Source organism: Suncus etruscus, chromosome 12, assembly GCF_024139225.1.
Source record: "Suncus etruscus isolate mSunEtr1 chromosome 12, mSunEtr1.pri.cur, whole genome shotgun sequence".
Lineage (NCBI taxonomy): Eukaryota > Metazoa > Chordata > Mammalia > Eulipotyphla > Soricidae > Suncus > Suncus etruscus.
The window spans coordinates 18,976,332-18,998,454 of NC_064859.1; the positions used below are offsets into that span (position 1 = coordinate 18,976,332).

The 22,123-nt window shown below is 48.5% G+C and overlaps 1 protein-coding gene across 1 annotated transcript in view; it reads right to left on the reverse strand.

Annotated features, from left to right (window-relative positions):
* CRACDL (CRACD like) overlaps positions 1 to 15,286 on the reverse strand; it is an 82,215-nt gene extending 66,929 nt beyond the window's left edge. Inside the window, exon 1 of the mRNA XM_049784559.1 lies at positions 15,162 to 15,286. The gene's annotated coding sequence lies outside the window, so the exon portion shown is untranslated. The remainder of the gene's footprint in view (positions 1 to 15,161) is intronic.
* Positions 15,287 to 22,123: the final 6,837 nt, after the last annotated feature.

The following is a 22,123-nucleotide window of genomic DNA, read 5'->3' on the forward strand; positions in this document are numbered from 1 at the left end:
CCTCCAGCTCACCGTACAGAGCCTGCAGCTGAAGGGGCCAACACCCACTGCTGCCCAACAAGTCACAGCCAGGATCTGTGAATCTGGAGTTGATAAAAAAAAACCTTCTCTTCAGTGAGCCCATTTGCCACATGGAACATTCTCTGCCTTTCTGTCCTATTTCTCCCCAACAATAGCAACAAATGAGGAAAGGGGGGATTGTAACTGCTCCAACACAGACACACAATGACTCACTGAACATCTATGGTGTCACTGTGTGTGTTCCTGAACCAGAGTCCCATCTCCACACCAAGACTCCTGGGTCTGCGGGGGAGGCAGACAGAATGTTCTGGAAAGTAGGCATGTAGAATGTTCTGAAAAGGAGGCACCTTGGCCAGGAAGTGATGGTGAGGTTAGGGTGGCCAACAGAGCCAGCCTGTGGGTGGTGGGACGAGGCTCTGAGGCCAGGGACACTGGGAATTATGTTTGAGGGGAAACCGCAGGCATTAGAAGTGACACAGGGACCACTGACCAGAATGCGGAGGTCCCAATGCCATGAAGGTCAAGGATCTACCCAGGGTCTGGCGCCAAGCTCTCCCGCAAAGGGCCTACAGGACCTTCCACACTTCAACACCACCAGAACTGCTTGTCTTGAGACTGGCTGTTTAGAGTGTTCCCAGAATCCCATCCTTCTGTGGATACCATGATGGACACCCTCAAATTAAAAAAAGAGGAGGAGGATGAAGAGGAGAAAGAAGAAGAGGAAGAGGAAGAAGTCAGAAAAAGAACATTTGGGACAAAGAGGCAGAAGAACAGCAGACCATGACCTGGGTTCAAATTCCAGTACCACAGGTGAGCATAGCCTGAGTCCTGCCCATTGTGGTTCAAACCCTTCCCACACATTAATAAAAATAAACTTGAAACAAAAATAATATTTGACTATAGATCTGTTAATTCTTTGGGACAAGCTTCCTTGAAGTGGAACAAGTGGAATCCATGAGGGGTTTGGAGATGTGCTGGGCAGAAAGCTTGTGTCTTCCGCTTCCCAAGACCCACAAGGTCCCAACACCCATCTCCACCCACCCAACTTCTCTACCACTCACAAATAAACAACAATATGAAAACAAATAGATAAACAACAAATATAAAGACACACAAATGCGTTTGCTGATCTGGTACCCCGAAATAGTAACCAGCATTAGAAGTACCTATTTGATAAATCTAAGGCTGACTTTCTTCCATTTCCTGTTGTTTCTTTCTCCTTTTATGTACAGAACCAAATCTTTTACCCACTTTCCTACTGAGAATTAAATGCACACCAAGAGTTCATTTCAACTATTTGAGATATTTATTGAGAGGGTATGTGTTCTCAATACTTGTTTGGCGGAATTATTTTTTTCTAAATGCTTCCACTGATTTTTATATACTGTTCAGAAAGTTTCCTTAGGACATATCCACGTTTTTCTTCCCTCCAATAAATAAGGAAAACAATTTTGACCTGTGGGCTTTAGTGTGATGTGAGATAAGTTATTTCTCATCCCATCATTCAATCTTAAAGACGTACCTAATGCACATTTAATAATTTTGTGTTGGAATATAAAGTTTTAACCCACATGTAATATGTTTTGTAGTCTGATAAAAATAAAGGATGTTAATGATTGGGGAGGCTGGAGAAAGAGCAGAAGGCACTTGCCTTCCATGTGGCCAACTCAAGTTTGATCCCCTGAGAGTTCCCCTGAGCCTCGCCACAAGTGATCCTGAGTATAAAAAGGCCTGCTCCCATAAATAAACCAAAAGCGCTACACATCAATGATGAACTAAAACTATGATATTTTTGCAGAATTCCTGATTGGTTCTATAGGTCTACTTTCTATTTTTACCTAGATGTAAAGATATTTTAATTGCTCTACTGATTTGGGTTTTATGGGGGGTTTTTTGGGGGGTGGAAATACCTGGGTGGCTTTCAGGAGTTACTCCTGCAGGCTCAGGGGACCATATAAGATGCTGGACATCTAACCCGTGTCAGCCGTGTACAGGCAAATGCTCTCCCTGCTGTACTATCACTCTGGTCCCCAAAATGCCTGCTGTTTTATCCACTTGTGTTCTAGCTAAAGACTGGCCCAACTTAGAGGTTTCCTAAGACTGATGCCTCCTTCATCACCTGCATCCCCATCCACTCCTGTCAGTGCTCTCTCCTGTCCTTGGTCATCTCCCAGGTTCTCCCAGTGGGACCCTTCTTGGGATTCTCATCCCAGCACCTGGAGAAAATACCTTGTCTTCTGGCAAATGCCCTGAGTTTCTCACATAAGGGCTGCAGTTTAGAACCTGGACTTGTGATTCCTTCTGAGATGCCTCTCAAGGAACCTCCAGATGTTTCAAAGACTCCTCGGCTATCACTGGGCAGTCCCACAGCCATCACCACCAAAGAAACCAGCAGGATCTGGGTTCCTGGCCCTGGCCCTGCAGGCTACAGCCAGCTTCTACCATCCTCAGACCTCCACATTGTCTTCCTGGTTATGGGCCATGGCCTGCACATGCCTGCCTTTCTTTGGTGGCACCTGCTTCTGCTCTGCCTCCCTCTGGGCAGATCCACCCAAGGAGATGTCCCAAATGCCACCTGCACAGTCTCTCTGCCCTTGTAGCCCAGTGTTCCCTACAGAGCAGCCTGATGATGGATCTCTTTGGGATCAGGGTCAGTCACAGGTCTGTGCCCTTGTGAGATGCAATGGACTCACAGCCATGAAAGCCCCAGGTCAGTCATGTGCATGCGACCAACAGTAAAACCTCTGGGGCCTTCCCGGTCCAGCCTCATAGAAGATACCATTCAGGAAGAGTGTGTAGCCAATACAGACAGAAGGAAGACTGTGTCTCTCCAGGTGATCGGGGTATGGGGGGGGCAGTGAGCCCACTTCCTAGGAATCACTTATACTGGCTCCCACACTGGACCCTTGTAGCAAGGCGAAGGCTGGCCCTGAGCACTATACAGCCCGTCTTGGCCCCCTGAGTCAGCACTAGACCTTGACACTCAACCAAGGACCAGCCCAGCCATGCACAACTCCAACTCTAGGGTCGTGTGGGAGGCACAGCACAGACAAGAGAGGAGAAGCAGCACTTCTGAGTGCCCGGCTCCAGCGAAGAGTCGGGTACAGACATTTTTCCTGCCCATGGAACCTGTGGCACGCAGGAAACACATCCAATGGCGAGATCTGACCCCAGGGAAGGACCAGATCCCTGAGAGCCACCATAGCTGGGATCCGACTCTCCAGCCCAAGGCCTGCTCTAATGCAGCTTCTTAGAGGTCTTCCCACAAGGAGACTTCAAAGAAGCAATAGCCCTGGTCTTGGCTCTAGCAGCACACACAGAGCCTGTTTTCCTTTAAAGGCTGTCCTATACTGGAGACACTGCTCAGGCAGACAGAGGCCCCTACATTAGCCCCACAGGGCCGTGCCATGACTTTTAGACATTTTAGACCAAAGGCTCCTTCGCTCCTTTCCTCTGCTCAAAGAAATTGTCAAAGACATTCTACGATTTCCCCAGTCTAAGGATGATCACATAGACTTTGTTAACTTCTATTACAAGAACAGATAATATATATCACAGAATTCTCTTTGATCCTAAAATTCCTCGTGCTTTTAATTCAGAAGAAAGGGAAAATACTTTGATGGGCCCCTCCTAATGAATATTTTGGTGGACCCTCCCATAATGAATGAGTATAGATATATGTAGATATATATAGATTAGATATAGATAGATATATATGGTTTTGGGGCCACACCCAGCAGCACTCAGGAGTTACTCCTGGCTCTGTGTTCAGGAATCAGTTCTGGCCAGCTCTGGGGACCATATGGGAAGCTAAGGATCAAATCCAGGTCGGCTATGTGCAAGGTAAACTTCCTACCTGCTTTGCTATGGCTCTGACCCCAAAATGATCATTATTTTGTTGTTGTTTTTGGGGTCACACCTGGCAGCACTCAGGGGTTACTCCTGGCCCAGTGCTCAGAAATCACTCCTGGCAGGCTTGGGGGACCATATGGGGTGCTGGGATTTGAATCACCATCTGTCTTGTATGGGCTGCATGCAAGGCAAACACCCTATCGCTGTGCTCAAATGGTCATATTTTGAGGAATAAAAATATTATGGTCCCTCTATGCCAAGGGGGGGTGTCTCAAGGTCCCTAGGATATTAGGAAAGAACCATCTTGGATCTGTGTCCCCCCCATCTGCACCACAACACCCATCCCATCCACTGCACTGATGGTGCTATAGCTCAGCCCCTTTGGACTGGTGCTGCCCGTGGACCATTGCTCTGTGATGCTACAGATCTCAGCAGCAGCTCACAACACAGCGACATCAGCAGCATGGGCTGAAGAGCACCAAGGCACGAGCATAGAGGGGAACCTCCTTCCCATTTTACCAGGACTGTGGGATAAAGCAATCGTGTGTGTGTGTGTGTGTGTGTGTGTGTGTGTGTGTGTGTGTGTGTGTGTGTGTGTGTAAGTAACTGCTGCCTGGTTTTCTCACGACTGTATGTTTGTATGTTTCATATTCGAATGCACCTAATACCAAGCACTTTCTCGGGATGTACATAATGTCAGGATTCCCTGAACACTTAGCCACTGAGGAATGGAGGATGCAGCTGCTGCTCCTGGGAAGCAGTTGCACTTCTGTGACATCCAAGCCCACGCATCCCAGTGTCAGTGCTGAGTCTGAAGACACAAGGCCTGTTTTCTTTCATTAAATAGGGTCTGGGCAGGACTTTCCAGGGGCCAACTCCACTCTGCACCTACATCATTCTAAGTCACCAAGAACTGGCATTCAACTTCGGTCTCTGCAACCTTCAGCCAGGAGGAGAAGCTGGGCACCTTTGCACAGCCACCAAGACAGCCCATATGCTCCTAATATAGAAGCTCTGCTGGGCTCTCATACTCCAAACCTCTGAAAATAGAGCTGGGGCTGGAGTTGGCACTTTATGTCTGGAAGCTCAGAAAAAAAAATTAAAGCCAGATCAGAGAAAACCAAGCACTAAATAATTATTAAAATAATGTTGCTATTTAACCTGTAGCATCTTTGAAGTCTGTCTCATATTCGGTGACCTCTTTTAGAACAAACACATCGTTAATTCATCTGTTTTTATTTTAATGTTGTATGCTTGCCCTAGGGAAAATAAAATGTTCAGGAGTAGAAAATTCATTTTCATAACTAGAGCAAAGCGTGAGCCAGGGTACTGGTTTCCTGATATCAGCACCTCCTACAGGAATCACTTAGCAAAAGCTAAGTGTGAAAGAGCGTATCTCCTATAAAGTTACAGATACAATAATCTCCATAGATACACATAGTTCTCATCTGTGAGTCCCTGCTGTGGAAGCACTAATCGCAATAAAATCTATTCCAGTATTAACAACAGAACCTCCAACTCAAAAGACCAGATATAAGGAGTAGCCTTAAAAAGAATAATAAAAATAGAAACAGGGACCTGAGCAATAGCACAGCAAGGAAGGTGTTTGCCTTGCACGCGGGTTCGATCCCTGGCATTCCATTGGGTCTGCCAAGCCTGTCAAGAATGATTTCTGAGTGCAGAGCCTGGAGTAACCCTTGAACACTGCCAGGTATGGCCCCTCCCCCCCCCAAAAAAAAGAAACAAACAAAAACCACACTGGTCCTGAGGCCCAAGTAGAGGAGGATGCTAGTCCGTTAACATGGAGGAGCAGAAGCTAGAGTTTTGCATGAACAACCCTGTCCATCCACCCACCCATCCATCCATCCATCCATCCATCCATCCATCCATCCATCCATCCATTCACCCATCCATCCATCCACCCATCCATCCATCCACCCATCCATCCATCCATCCATCCATCCATCCATCCGTCCGTCCATCCACCCACCCATCCATTCATCCATCCATCCATCCATCCATCAGGAGAGCAAGAAAGTGTTGTCGCTTCGACATGTGATGATGACAGACGTGTTCACAGGAAAAATGGGGAGAGCCAAGAACACACACTGTTCGGGAACTATCTGCCCCTTCAGATCATCCCCCGGACATGGTGAACGTGGTTCCCAAGAGAGCCTGTGGAGCCAGAACCAGGATGTGGGGCCATGCCAGGATCTCAGCGGCAACCCAGGTTGGAAGCTCAGGACTTGGTCTTGCTGAGGGCCACAAGGGATTCTGAGTCTCTTTGCCCTCACTGAGATCTCCTGCAAAGGCCACAGCCACATCACTTTGCCTTCCCTGTGCTTTGATCTCCTTCTCTGGAAGCATTATCTGAAGGTTAGAAGCAGACCAGGGGCATGGCAGGTTCATGGCAGGTGTATGGGATAAGGTTTATGTCCAGGGTCACCTCTGTGCCTTTCCTCACCGAAGCTCCTTATCTGAGTTCTCAGGGTCACCCTGGTCCTTTTCTCACTTCCTGTGTGGGTTCCCAGGCATAGTGCTTTCCCAGTCGAAAGCTGAGAGGTTCTAAATCCTAGTACTGAGGGGGATATTGACTGGCCTGAGGCCCTGCTAGGGACATGGCCCCTGAGGTACCAATCTAGTCCCAGTTTCCAAGGAGACCAAGGAAGGAAGAAGCTGAAGAAGCAGGTGTCAGACTCACTTACTCACCTACTCACCAGAGATCTTCCATCTCCCCTGCTCTCTTCGAGGCCCTTGAGAACCGGCCAGTGAAGGCCAGCTAAAGTCCATGCTCCAGGCAGCCCAGACTGGCCAGTGTCTCCACAGACTTTCAAGTTTTAGGCCCTGAGCAGCAGCTGCTGCTGGTGAAGAAATCATTATAGCCCCACATGACCCCCTTAAGGATCTCAGTCTACAGAACTTGAGGCACAATGGGAAAAGACAGCTGTTGCTGGTAAGATTATTCATTCTTCCCATGAAGGTGATAACACAGCAGCCTCCCCTGAGACAAGAGAGGCGAGCAGCTGCTACATAGTAATTAAGGTATGTTTTCGATTCCTAGAAAGAAGGTGTTGCCTTCTCTTAAGGTAAATCACTCGGGACAGTCCAAACCATAACACATGCTCCTTTGAGCAAGACATGTTTTCCTGGACAGGTCTTGCTGAAAAGTACCATGGTCCAGGCCCTCCCAGGGAAGGGCTATGGCTGTCTTGCCCCATCTAGCCCTTTGAGGAACTATTTCCTCTTCTTCCTTTGCTTCCTCCATTCCCCGGGAACTTCGAGTCATGGTACTTGAATGGTCTCCCTTAGGGAGAGTGCTGGGTTTTCCTGATAGAAGCCATCTCCCCTTCTACTGTGTATGTGGGTATGGGTGTCTATTCCTAGAGTCCCTCCTTAGTGATGATTTCCTCCAATATTGATCTCCTCCAAGGTGAGGCCTGGAACTGTACAGCCACCTGAATCCCCAGGCATGTGTGTTCGAGAAACAAGAGGCACCAAGTGACCTGGGGAGATAGTCAGCTCTGGACCCCCACTTCCTGCCCATGCCAGCTAACCCAGACTGTCAAGACAGGGCACAAACATAGAAGGGTTCTCAGAGCAGAGGAACGGTCACCCACATTCCATGTGCTATCCTCACCCTTCTCATGCCAATGTCTTGAATCTGATGCTCAAGTTTTAAGTCTGCAAAAATTATTGGTATGTGCTGTACCTATTGAAAATAATCCTCTTTCCCTAATGAGCAAAGAAAGTAAAAGAAGGGGCCAGCCTTTCTGTGGGATGCACTTTTCTCCTCTGAAGAGGACACAGGGGCTGCCAAGCACCAGCCACCGGAGTCCACTCCTGAAAAATCGCCCCTGTGCTGAAGAAGGACCAGAAATAGAGGCAGGGAGGTCTGAGGTTCACATGCCTATTGGGAACTGGACAACCAAAGTCATCCTTCCAGCCCCCTTCCTGGATCAGCCCCATTGAGCATTGCCACAGGCTCTATTGCAAGCACCCAGCTTCCCTCTAGCCAGGGATAGGTGTGCCACAACCTCTCCACAATCCCACAGAGGACAGGAACCAGAAGGGGACTAACATGGTGGGAACAGAGAATGAGGGGACCATGGCCTGAAGAAGCCAGCTCTGGAGCACTGATCTGGGGTTGCCTCAGGAAGTCTGACTGAGAGCCGAGCTTTCACAAAATGTTGGTCTTGGAAGTCTGCTTTGGATCCTTTCTGGCTTAAAAAAACTAGAGCCAGTCCTAGATAACAGAGAAGAGGCAGAAAATCTTCAGAGGATGTGGGGAAACAATCTGGGGCCTTCCACAGTGGAAAAGGTTTTTGCTTTGCATGAGACTGACCCGGATTTGATCCCTGGCATCCCATATGGTCCCGTGAGCCTTCCAGGAGTGATTTTAGGAGGAAGTTCTGAGCAATGTGTGGACAAAAACACAAATAACAACAAAACACACACAGAAAGAAAACCTTAGTATAAAAATACATTCAGAGCAAGGACATCAGTCAGTCTGACAAACTTGCAAGAATGTCCATACTCAGGCTACACCTAAGAGGCAGGAAATGGAGGCAGCCTCAGGGAATATCTGTGCAGCTGAAGACATGGGCGAGTCCTCAGGGGCTTGTGCAAAGGGGCCACTAAGCTGGTCCATGACTGTGCAGCAGAAGCCCTTTGCGTATGCCCCAGGGTCAAAGAGGCAGTCCTAGCAAAGTGAGCACTTGACCTCTATGCACCTAGTCGTGGTGGCACTGCTCAGACCCGCTTCAAAGAAGGGCGTCCTGAGTGTTCCCACGTTGCCTGCTCATGTTCCAGCCCCAGCCTTGCTGCACAACACAAACTGCCTGTTCCAGCAGCTCCTGGCCTTGGGCCACAGGGAGCAGCCGGAGCTGATGCCAGGTCACAAGTCTGGTTCTGCCGCCCCACATGCAGGCTCTGTCTTAAGCTCTGCCCTCACTGCTGCGTCTTCTCCACCTGCTGGCTAAGTGCTGTTCACCCTGGTTTCTCTCCCTCTTAGGGTTGCCCTGAGGTCCATGGTATGCACCCCAGAAAGTTCAGTTCTAGAACAATGTGCCAGATAGGCCTCACACACTGGAAGGCCTCGCTTTGGAGTCTGGCATCTGTTCACAAAGGCCACAGAAGGAACCTGAGGATATTAGCCACACCCAGAAACACAGGCTGACTCGGGCCTCTACAGGGCTTTGTGTTTGTGCGTTCAGAGCCCATTTCCGCCCTGAGACCACACTGGAAACACTGGTCTGTGGGATTTAAAGGCCGATTTCATAGTTGACACCCAGCAACCAGGCCCCAGTACAAAGCTAAGTCTCCTCCTGAATAGAGATTCCAGTTCACAGAGGTAACCACAGGACTGTTTGGGCTGGCCAGAGGGTGATCTGCCCCACCCACCTGCCATTAACAGATCTGCAGCTTCCAAGCCTCAGTCCTCACACAGAGCAGACACGGGAGACAGTACTTGGTATGATTCCTCAGGGAGCTCGGGTGCAAATAGTGGACATGAGAGAGACACAGGACTGCAGGATTGGACTGTCTCGGGGATTCCTCTTGTTATCATGAATTCCCTTCGTGTTCAGGAATATCCTTTCCTGTCTCCTGAAGACCCTCCTAGGTCACAAACACCCTCCATGGTCACTTACACCCCACCCCCATAAGAAGCTCGGAGATAGCTCCAGACATGGAATATTATTTGCAAAGCTGAGGGGGTGGAACCTTCATGAGACACCCCCCCCCCCTCCCAAAGGTGTCCATCTCTCTCACTGGCCTCAGAGGACTCACAGAAGGTGCCACAACAACACACTGCCTAGATACTGGCCTAAAGAGGATCAGAAGTCTCAGCTCTAAGCAGTGTCTGTTGCACTGTCTGAGAACTTAAGCCTAAAGAGGGGGACAACTCGTAAGATTGAGAGGAAGAGAAGAAAACGCAGTGACATACGGGGGTACCTATATTGAATGTCCAAAGGAAGGGATGGAAAGACTAAGAAATCATATTTATGAGGTTCTAACTCTAACCAAAGCAGCTAGGCAGTAATTATTCATAAGACACTAAATTCCAAAAAAAGTACTAAATATTCATAATCTATCCATATGCTGGAAACTACACATACAAGAGACGGATCATTCAAGGCACAATTCAGGCTCCTATTCAGGCTCCTATACAATCATTCTGGCCTTCATGCCAGGACTGTTGTCAGATTCACTGGCAAAGAGAGAAGGAAAGAGAGAGGTCCCTAATTGTCTGCTCCACAGGGAACCTTCCCCCCCCAATCTTGCATCCAGGAGCAATGTGGTACCCCCCCCCAAATGTGATCAGACTCAGCTGCGTCAGCTTCACTATTCCAGCAACTCTACGAGGCTACCCTTATGGGGATTCTCAAAGTCGCCTTCTGCCTCTCAAAGACAAACCAGAAAAGTAAAGGCACCAGTGAGTCATGATGTATGTGTGTGCACACGTTTGCATTTAAGTGTGTGTGACTAAACCCACTTACTCTTTGGAGACACCCAAGGCAGAGACCTAGCTCACCTGCAGCTCTCAGTTGAAGCAAAACTCCTCTACCATGTCCACACCCCAAACTCCACACAGTCCCCACAAGAACAGCATCCTAGGGAAAGACACTGGTAGAAAAAGTCTCTGCTGCCACACATGGACACAAAACTTGGGGGCAATCGGGGGTCCAGACTCAGAGGGGAAGGTGATTCTTCCAGAGGTTCTGCGATTTCAAACTTTAAGTCCAGGCCCAAGTGCCAGGGCAGGAGGAGGCGGGAGCCAGTCACAGCTTCCAGCCCAACTTCCAAAGCACCATTTTCCCTTTCTGGACTTTTCACAGATTCTCGGAGCAGGAAGGAAACACCTGAAGGCCCCAGGCAGCAGGACTCATGCACAGGGCAGTGGCTGCCCCTCATGGCCACGCCTGTCCCTGCCAGTTCTGTCCCTGCGCTGTCCTGTCTCCACAACCATGCCTGTCCCACAGTCCTGCCTCATACGGCCATACCTGTCCCACTCGGTTCTGTTCCATCAGTTGCATTCTGTATCTGCTAAGCCAGGCCAGGGGTCACAGCAACCCAAAAGCTAGGCTTAGAGTCCTGGGGAACTCCTAAGGCCTTATGGACCACTAAAGTAGCCTCAAACTCTGCACTTCCTTTCTAGGGGAAGACTTAAGAATAACAGGATGAGGAGCTGGAGAGATAGCATGGAGGTAGGGTGTTTGCCTTGCATACAGAAGGGCAGTGGTTTGAATCCTGGCATCCCATATCATCCACTGAGCCTGCCAGAAGCTATTTCTGAGCATAGAGCCAGGACTAACTCCTGAGCACTGCCAGGTGTGACCCAAAAACCAAAAATCAAATAGTAAGTAAGTAAATAAATAAATAAATAAATAAAAAGAATAGCAGAATGAAAGAGAATTTCTTTCATTTCATTCGAGATCAAGGAGATTTGGGGAGACCATGGGACTTCAAGTCAACCGTGCTGTTCTTTCTACAAGACACACAAACTCTCAATCCTGGCCTGGGCAGGCTCCAGTCAGCAGCTCCTAGTGGGCTCTAATCAGGGCAGGACCTGGCTGGCACCCATGGACTGTCTTGATGTGGGGTCCCCATCCTCTGAGAAGTCTCCTTCCATGTCCCTCCCACTCAGGGAGCACCCAGCTTGAGGTCTCTGGGGACTCAGTAACCTCCGGGTATTCCCTGAGGAGGAGCTTTGTCTCCCTGCTGCCTTCAGAGTGTGCTAGGAACTCAGAGGCTCCAGACTTGAGCAGTGGTATGTGATCAGGGTGCTGGGGACACTGGGGCTACAAGACTCTTCCACTACAGGGCTCCAGACCGCCACTCACACCCCTGTAGGCCTAAGGGAGAGTCATTGGACACCAGATGTAAAGTAGGTATAAAGGAAGGTTACAAAGCAGATTTTTACTCACCATGCGTCAGAAAGAATTTCACTCTGAAATGACCCCTCACATTTGGGTTTAGGACCATGACCCAATTTAATGAATGAGCAGAAAGCTATCCCCTTAACCAATATACTCACAAATGTCCCCACGCTCACTGATATAGTAACACACACATATGTACTCACACATATCCACACTCACACATATACTCATATACTCTCACACACTAACACACACATGCAAACTCACACATTCACACATTCATACTTACATATTCACCCACACATACTCACATATAAATTTACACACATACCCACACTTACATATACATTCATATACACCCAAATACACACTCACACATCCCCAGCAGGTAACTCACAGACCCCAAAGGGCCAGTGCAACGGCTCATGTCTCTTTGCTCAGCTCCATCTTTGCTTCCATCCCCACCCCACCCCCCACCCCAACGCAGCTCCCCAGATCTGCTGTCTCAGAGTTCAGCAGTTTAGCAGGAAAGGGGCAGAAATTCCACTCACAGAGCCCAATTGAGCGGACATGTGGGCCAGAGCCTCCCTCGGGGTGGAGAGAGGCTCTCCTGGAACTGGGTGGGAAGCCCTGGGGGGGGGGGGGGCTGGAGAGGGAGAAGGGTGGTGAGAGCAGAGAGGCCCACAGGGAAGCTGTGTCCTATCTCTGTGCCCACCTGATGACCCAGATGATGAAGAGTAAAGGTCCTCCTGAAGTGTGGAATGTGGATCCTGCAGAGGTGCCAAGTATGGGTCCCACTGAGACTCAGTGTGAGGTGTGCCCCTGCTAGCAGGAGACAAGCAAGAGCCACAGTCTCCAAACCCTAAAGTGGTGACAACCTTCTACTGCTGCCCAGAGACCACCAGGGAACAAAATGGGCAGGAAGTGAGGTGATGCCACTCGATTCTGAGCAAGACAAGTCACACTCCTGACCTAGGATCAACCAGACAGGATGGAGGAAGAAGGGCTGGGGATGGAGAGAAAAGTCCACGCAGGCATGAGAAGTTTGCTCCCTGATGGCATTGCCAGCAGAGTGGCCGCAGGTAGGGGACTGTCCAGCTGACTCTGAGGCTCCCGGATCCACCGTGCACACAGCTGAGTTTGGAAGGTGGATGACACGGTGCCACACCAGCCTCCAGAGAAAGGCAAGTGGCTGAAGTTTGCCAGGCCAAGGCCTGGACAAGCACCACAGAAAATTCACGTCTAGGAGAGTCTGGGGAGCTCAGGGCAATTTCCCCTTTAACCCCGTGACCCAGGAGCACCAATGGACCCCTCACTTTGATAGAACCATCCTGTGATTACTCTGTGAGAAGCCAAGGAGCAATAAGGATACCCCATTCTCTGGATGCCCCAACCTAGACCTGGACTGAGCATTCTTGGTTCAACATCTACAGACCTGCCTTTTGGCTTCAGAAACGAGGAAAACTGCTGTTCAAAAAGGTTTAAAGGGGCCGGATACCCAGCAGCCCATAGGGTTCCCAAGCACCTCCAAGGAGATTTCTGAGTACAGAGCCAGGAGTAACCCCTGAAAGCTGCCAGATGTGGCCCAAGAACCAAAACAAACAAACTAAAGTTTAAAAAAGCAAGAGAGCACAGCAGGGACGGTACTGGTCTTGCACGTAGCTGACAACCTCCCCTCCCTCCATTCAATCCCCAGCACCCAATATAGTCCCAAGAGCGGAGACTAGGAAGGAGCCTTGAGCACTGCCAGATGCCCCAACCACTCCATAAATAAATAAATAAATAAATAAATAAATAAATAAATAAATAAATAAATAAATAACACAGATTTCCAAAACAAACCCAGAATCGGGCGAAGCAAGTCTGCCACCAAAATGTCCTAGGGTCGCTTTTAAAAAGCACTGACTGAAAATTAATACCCAAATCCGTGTTGCACAGAATCTCCCCATTCTAAACACAGACGGGACCAGGAGTCCTGAATTTGGCTTCCTAGAGGCTTCTATGAGCTCCGGGACAGCTCCAGGGAACCTTCAGCTCGGTCCTTCCTGCAGCGGGGGAGTCCTAGGTGCGTGGCCAGGGTTCTGAGGATGCCATCCCGGGTTTCCTGCTAACAGTCTGATACCCGCCTAGGGCCCTTTCCAAGCCCCGGTTTTCCACCAGCACACAGCTTCGGGGCGGCCTTGGGGTTCCTGCCCGGTTCTGCTCTGCCATGGTCACTCCTCAGGGGCGCAGATGGGCACCTGCAGGCGTCCCCTAACAGAGGGTGGGCACAGAAATACCAGCTGCCAGCTTGGAGGAACTCTGTCTAGGAGCGTCTCGGGGACCACTTACCTCTGGCCCGCGGTGCCCTAATCCCCGCCCGCCTGCTCGCTCCTTTGGCTCGGACAGGCAACCCAGGGCGACTCATCGGAGCCAGAACCTGCCTGGCCGGGCGGGGGGAACGCTCGGGGCGCTCGGGGTGCTCGGGGGCCGGCTGGATGTCTGCCTGTCCTGCGGGGACCTCCAGGGGGTCCCCAGCGCACAGTCCCGAGGCCCTGACCCGTCCCCCCCTCCCGCGCCGTCCTTTGGCTTCCCGGGGAACGTCGCCTCGTTGCAAGTTAAGTCCGGCAAAGTGCGCGCAGGGAACTTGGGCAGTGCGTGTGCGTGTCCGGCTCCTGCGGGCCCGGCCCAGCCCCGCAGACCCGCAACCCCGCAACCCACGCGGCGGGGACCTGGACTGGACTGGACCCTCGCGCGCGGGCCAGCTGGGTCATCTGCGCGCGGAGATCGGGGAGCGCTCGTCGCCCCTGGTCCTCTCCAGCCCTGCGCGCCCCGCGCCCGGCCCGCGCGCCCCTGCGTCCCCCGCAGCCTTGCAGCCCTACCTGGCGCGGCGCGTGGCCTGGGTGCGGGCGGACGGTGGCGCCGAAGCTCCCCGGAGCCCCGGCGCGGCGCCGCAGGTGGCGGGCGGGCCTGGTGGCCGCGAGCCGGGGCGCGGGGCTGGGTCAGACCCTGGGCGGCCGCCCTAGCCGGCTCGGAGCGCGCTCCCAGCTGCGGGCGCGCCGGCGCGGCTCAGTCGGCGGGGGCGGACCCCGCGCGCCTCCCCGCCGTGCCTACGGCTCGCACGCCCGGCAGCACCCCGATTTCCCCGTGCGCGACGCAGGTGCTTGCCCAGGACCCCGGCCTCCCATTCCTGCGCCCTCGGCACTCTGCGCCCCCGTGCGCTCCTTCCCCCGGCGCCCCCGCTCTCCGACCCGCCCTGCGCATGCATCCCCGTGGGAGCGAGCGTTCCCGGGTCGGGGGTCCCCGCCGGCCCCCTCGGATACTGAGATCCCCGCATCCCCGCATCCAGGCGCCGGCTGCCCTGTGCAGGCCGGCCTCCCTCCCGGGCCCCGGCTCCGGCTCCGGCTCCAGCCGCACCTTCCTGCTCACCTGCGGGGCCGGGACCCGGGTGGGAAGACTCAGCGCGTGAGTGCGCGGGGCTGGGCGTGGGGCTCGGCCCGCGGCAGACTCATCGCTGGCTCGGTTCGTCCGGGGTCAGAGACAGAACCCGGGGTTTCCCCGAAGCGGGGCCTGGAGCCCGGAGACCAGCTTGGGGCTCCCCACACGGACGGAATCGGCGAGGGCGCCCTGGATGCTCTGCGGTGCGTCTCCCCGTGGACGCGAGGAACAGGGCGCGAAAGTCCGCGGGGTTCTCAGCTGCAGGTCGACGACTCTGTAAGCCTTCCTGGAGCTTAGAACCCCCAGATTCCAGGGGAGGCTACAGACACGCCCCCCCCCTGACTTGGCAACAGTCCTTTTGCACAAACAATTCCAGCGAATGTGCGTTTGGAGAGTGAAGTGCGTGAGAGTTAAAAGTGTTTGGAGAGTAAGTCTGTGACTCCTTGAGTCACATTTAGATTTAGAACGTGTGTGTGTGTGTGTGTGTGTGTGTGTGTGTGTGTGTGTGTGTGTGTGTGTGTGTGTGTGTGTGCGTGTGTGTGTTCTACAAAACCCCCAAGTGAAAATGAACTGGTCTGAGCAAACCCACAACCCCCCTTCTCCCAAATGATATCTTTTTTGGGTTGCATCCATTACGTGTTTCTTGCGTCTATAAATCGCCTTTCTACCTGAAAATTGCACTTGTTTCCAGAACATCTTAAACCTCTGGCTTTGTTTGTGCGTGTTGTGGGTGGTTTTTAATGTTCCTGGAGGTTTTAAGAGGACAAAATCTTTTTTCTTTTTTCTTTTTGCGGTGATTACCTGAAGCAATGAAAGAACATCGTGTCAATGCCCAAAATAGAAAGTGCTGGAAACTCTGTGAAGAGGGTAGAAAAATGTGAAATTATCTGGAGGCTGGTAGGGAAAGCACCTTCATGCTTTAAACATGGAAGAATGTCCCTTCCAGGACCAGAGCGATGGCACAGGGGAGAGGACATTTGCCTTGCACCCAGCTGAACTGGTTTCAACCCCCAGCATCCTATATGGTTCCCCAAACCCACCAGGAGTGATTCCTGAGCCAGGAATAACTCAGGAGTTATTCAGTGACTCAGGAGTAACCCTGAGCGGTAAAAACCAAAACGTCAAAAAAAAAAAAAAAAAAAAAAAAGGAATGTCCCTCCCCGCTTCTTTCCCCCTTTAAATATGGACAAAGGTTCCACCCACCCTGTCCCCCTTTCTGCTGAGAACTTTAGATCCCAGGGCTTTGCCATGTGTTCGGGAGCTTTTCTTTAATGCCTTTTGACTCAACTTTGAAGCCGGACTGTAAAAATGCTACATAAACTGAGGGACAGTTCCACCACAATCCTTACTGAACAGCTTACAAAGAAAAGACAAGATGAAAAATGGATAGAAACATCTATGTCATGGAAATTGCTGGTCTTGTTCCTATTGCCTCCAGATGCACCAATAACGCTAGTGGCATTGATCCTTGTTTGCATAGACACATTAAAATGGGAAAACACTATACATACAGATTAGTTATTATCTAATAAATCTCATTACAATGTACCTTACACCCTGAATATTGATATAATGACCTGGCATAGGCCCCAGTTGAATGGGCATTCTCCATTCACGCTGGAACCAGGCAAGCTATCTACGAAACATCCAAGGTCTTTTATAGCAACAGTTGGAAGCAGTCCTCTACCAGGAAAGACACTACCAAGGGTGTGACATCGACCTCCTAAAAAGACACTTCCGTTTACACTGAGAAGACGTGACAACAACAATGACCTGCGAGAAGACATGACAACAACGATGACCTGCTCTACAGGACATGGTTCTCTCTATTGCCCCTTAAGTGTGAGGTGAAACGAGAGGATGCTCTGCACCATCCTGACTGCAATATGGGATATGCAGACTCCAGGATCTTTAATACAGAAGAATGATACCAACAACAGAGACTATGTGAGGAATGGAGGTGTATTGCCACTACAGACTATGACTTGAATTGGACAAACTAGTTTGCCTGGAGCCTAGAGTCAGTCCTGTGCCAGGAAACTTCAGGGGTAGGGTCTCCATGTATTTAGACCATAATTTGTCTTTCCATGTCCCTTATGTTTTGGTGGGCCTATGCAAACAAATGCCACTTTAATATCGTTTTTTACTATGTTCTCTTGACTCCAATCCTTAAGAAAAACAACCCATTAAAACTTTTGAGGTTAACTTAAACTAGTAAGCATGTGCATGGAACTAGATAAATGTACTTTGCCCTCAATGTTTAAAGAGTTACATAAGTCTAATATCTTTAGATTATATGGTGTGCTGCTAAGAAACAATATGTACTACAACTGGGGATTTGAGGGACAAAGTAATTGTATTGTACATGGGTTCAGTTTTGTTTTTCTTAATGTTCTTTGGCTGAAAGTTCAAGGCTGGGATATCATCGATGGAACTACTGAGAATCCTGTTTATGGGTGATTGGGCTTCCACTGTAACTTTACCCTGTCCTCTTTCTTTGCATCTTTGTTGTCATAATTAAAATAATAAAAAAAATAATTAATAAAAAAATGCTACATAAACTGCCTTTTCCTTTGCAAGTGGTTCCCTGGAAACAGATCCTACACCCAATTACTTGAATCCTGGCAGGAAGCTGCCAAGCTAAGACCATGGAGTCGGCTGTTTCCTGAGCCTGCAAACCTCCTCCCAGGTACCTTCCTCCCATGGAGACCCTTGCTGCCCAGGGGAAGGGGGCCTGTGTTGCTTGCAAGCTCACCTGGGAACATATTATCATCAAACCCAGGCGCTGATTTAAGCGGCTCAGAGTCAGAAATTCGTTCAAAACATTCCATTCTCAGGAGAAGCCTGAGCCCAGCTCAGACCACCATGATCTCTGTGCTATGGATGAGGGGACTCCGGCACACAAGAGGACAAGTGACATGGAGAGCAAGTAGGGGCAGAGACAAGACCGGAAGCCACAATCTACATCTGGAACCTTCTGTTCAGGAATTAGCTCATGCCATGCTTGGGGAGAGGAATTGGAGCCATCAAGAAAGCTTGTGAAGGGATAGGGTTGGAGCACTGTATGACCAAAAACTCAACAACTTTTTAACTCTATATCTCATGATTTTGTTTTTGTTTTTTGGGCCAGGGTTACTCCTGGCTATGCACTCAGAAATCGCCCCTGGCTTGTGGGACCATATGGGACGCTGGGAAATCGAACCAAGATCCGTCCTAGGTTAGCGTGTGCAAGACAAAAGCCCTACCTCTGCACCACCGCTCCTGCCCCTGTAGCTCATGATTTAATTTTTTTTTAAAAGGAAAGAGGAAAGAAGGAAGGAAGGAAGGAAGGAAGGAAGGAAGGAAGGAAGGAAGGAAGGAAGGAAGGAAGGAAGGAAGGAAGGAAGGAAGGAAGGAAGGAAGGAAGGAAGGAAGGAAGGAAAAAAGAATGTGTCCTAGTGAAGGAATAAAGTCAGAGCTCTGAATGATCAAAGCTCAATTATTAATCACCCTTCAACTCTATCTCACTGTAGTTTAATTTTAAAAAGAATAAAAGAGTGTGTGTTGATCCCAGAAACCCCATATGATCCTTCGCAGGGTAAGAAGTGATCCCTGAGTACAGAGCCAGGAGTCAACCCTGAGTGTGACCCCCAATCTAAGTAAATAGAATGCATTGCTGATTTCCCTGCAAACTTCTACACAGATCGTTGAGATTAAGTACAAAAATTTATGCTCTGATTTTTTTACTTGGGAGAACTTGGGGGTCACACCCAACAATTCTTAGAGTTTACTCCTGGTTTTGTGCTCAGGGATCACTCCTGGTGAGCTCAGGGGATCTAATGAGATGCCCAGTATCGAACCCAGGTTAGCTGCATAAAACGCAAATGCCTTCCCCACTGTAGTGTCTACAGCCCCCCAGGAATAACCTTTCAATGCCTGTCCATCCTAACCCATTATTAACACTGATTAATTTTATTGACAAATTAGCTAATGTGGTTGTATTAATGCATGATGTCTCTGCCTCTTAAATCTTAGATAAGATTGGGATGCAGGTTCTTCCTCCAAGATCACTAATTATAAAGATGAATCAAATTATAATTATTGTTTAGTTATACGGTCTACTGTTGTACAGTAGACTATACTAATTGCTTTCAATGATTACACTGAAACTTTTGCTGGAATTCTGTGAAGTTTAGATATTTTGTGTGTGTGCCCAAGATCACACTAATTTTCAAACCCCATGTATAATTTGATATACATTGACTGCAATATGGTATTTTAAGCATTCCTTTATGTGTAATTGCATCATCCCAACATCATAATCCTCTTTACATAGGAGTATGGAAATATGGTCTAGGGATTATAGGCCTTGTTCATAATATGATCTGAGTCTTTGTCTAATTTGAAAAAAAAAATCTATTAACATTGAGATAGGCATTGTGGGTCTATTTGTTTTGCTTTATTTATCCTCCTTCATTGACTGTTATTTATACAGCACTATCTGTTCCCACAAATCCAGAAAGGTGCATTTTCGTCCAGACAAGGAGCAATATGCTTGAGGTAGTGACCAAGTATTTCCAAGCCATCATGAACAGTCAGGAGGTTCTGAATTTAGATCCTATCTTCATTTCACTGGTTCTGATTGTTTTCTCCAATCTTCTGCTAACAAGTTGTGCTTACAAATTATGAATGTGTGGTTGTATATTTAGAACAAGTTTAGTCAATTCCATCACTTCCCCAGTGGGATCTTTTATTATATACTATTAATTCTTTTTGGCCAGTTTTTGATCTGAAGGCAACTCTTTCAGGTTTGAGGAGGTGAGAATAACAAAATTCTGGCTAATTGCTGGCTAGAGCTTTGAGGTTAGAAGTTCGAGTAATGTCATAGATGAGAAGTTTCACAAAACTGTGCTGATCCTGGGTGGGATAAATCTTGATAGTAGCTTTTTGCTATACTATCACTCTGACTCCAGGTTTTTTTTTTATTATTATTATTTTGGTCATATATTAATGAGAATCTTTTTTTCTATTCTACATGCTTACTTTATTGAAAATATATTTGAAATATGTCTATTGTGTATCAATTCTGACCTATGAGCATAAATCTGAGAATATCTAAATGTATGTATATATTCTCATACACACATCCTCTCTAGTTTGTGGCTTGCCTTTTCAGCATCAACTTTATTTTTATGTTTCAATTTTGTTTTGTTGTGCTTTGGAATCACACTCTTCAGTGCTCAGGGCTTAATCCTGGCTCTGCCCTCAGAGATCCCTCCTGGCGGTTCTCAGGAAACCATGTGGTGCTGAGAATGGCACCTGGGTCAGATGGTACAAAGCCAGTGCCTTCACTCCTACTAGTTCTCTGGTTTCTGAGCATCAACTTCCTTTATCAGTTCAATCTCCTCCCACAGGAGGCATTTCCACATGGCCAAGGAACATCACAGAGCCAGAGGTACATGAAAGCACAAAAATATATAGTCTCCAACTTCAGCTGATGTGGCGACTCCTTGGAAAGTCTCCGGAAAAATGATTTATGTGACAGAACATATAAGAAAATGGTAACAGTGTAAGGTGAACCTAGCTAAAACCCTAAACAAAGGTGTTTCCCCTACTTCCTCTTTCCAGGAACCTCTTCCTTTGATATGTAAAAGCTCACTGGATAGTTACTTGGGGAGGAGGAGGGGGGTTTCACACCTTGTGGTGCTCAGGGGTTACTCCTGGCTCTTCGCTCAGAAATCTCTCCTGGCAGGCTAAGGGGAACTTATGGGATGGCAGGATTGAACCTGGATCTGGCCCTGGTTGACTGCGTGCAAGGCAAACACCCTACCGCTGTGCTATCAGCTCTGGCCCCTTTTGTATCTAACTTGACCTATCCCTCCTGGTATTGGGAGTTAGTTGAATAAAGAGAGAGCAGTTCTGGCTTTTGGGGGCACAAAGAGAGCACATGGCAGAGAGAGAACATGAAGCAAAAAGCTTCATGACTGACTTGGATGTATATCCTTTGCTGACTGGCTTTGTATTATTTCTCCATCACTACCCTGCTTGATCAGACCCATCCACCTAAGGAGCTAGAAACACAGCATGTGGAGTGATCTCACCACTTATGGATTTAGATTTTCATCTTACAGTAACAGCACCAGTAATCCCAGCCCTCATAGTTTTACAGTTTTAATTTTCCTTCTGTATTTTTAAACCACATATTAATTTTCCTGCAAAATTAACTATCCTCTATAAGTTAGAGTAAATGTTAGTACATTTAAATTGTATTAAAAAGTTTTGATACACATTTTATATTTTAAAATACAATTTTAATATTATTATTATTATTATTATGAACACCATGATTACAAACATAACTGTAGTTGGGTTTCAGTCACAAAAAGAGCCCCCCCTTCACCAGTGCAACATTCCCATCACCAATGGCCCCCATCTCCCTTCTCCCCCACACCTCCTGCCTAGATTCAAGACAGGTTTCTCTCACTCATTAACATTGTCATGGTAGTTGTTAGTATATTATTTCTCTAACTGCACTCAACCCTCTTTGAGGTGAGCTTCATATCATAAGCTAGTCCTTCCAGCCCTCATCTCTGGGCATTATTACAATAATGTCTTTTATTTTTCTTAAAATCCATAGATAAGTGAGACTATTCTGTGTGCCTCTCTCTCTCCCTCTAACTTATTTCACTTAACATAATAGTTTCCATGTCCATCCAGGTATAGGAAAATTTTATCATTTCATCTCTCCTGATGGAGAGATATATGCATAATATGTCATTGTGCATATATACTACAGTTTCTTTAGCCATTCATCTGTTGAAGGGCATCTTGATTGTTTCCAGAGTCTGGCTATTGTAAATAGTACTGCAATGAGTATAGGTGTAAGGAAGTGATTATTGTATTGCGTATTTGTGTTCCTAAGGTATATACCTATGAGTGGTATGGCTGGACCATATGGGAGTTCAATTTCCAGT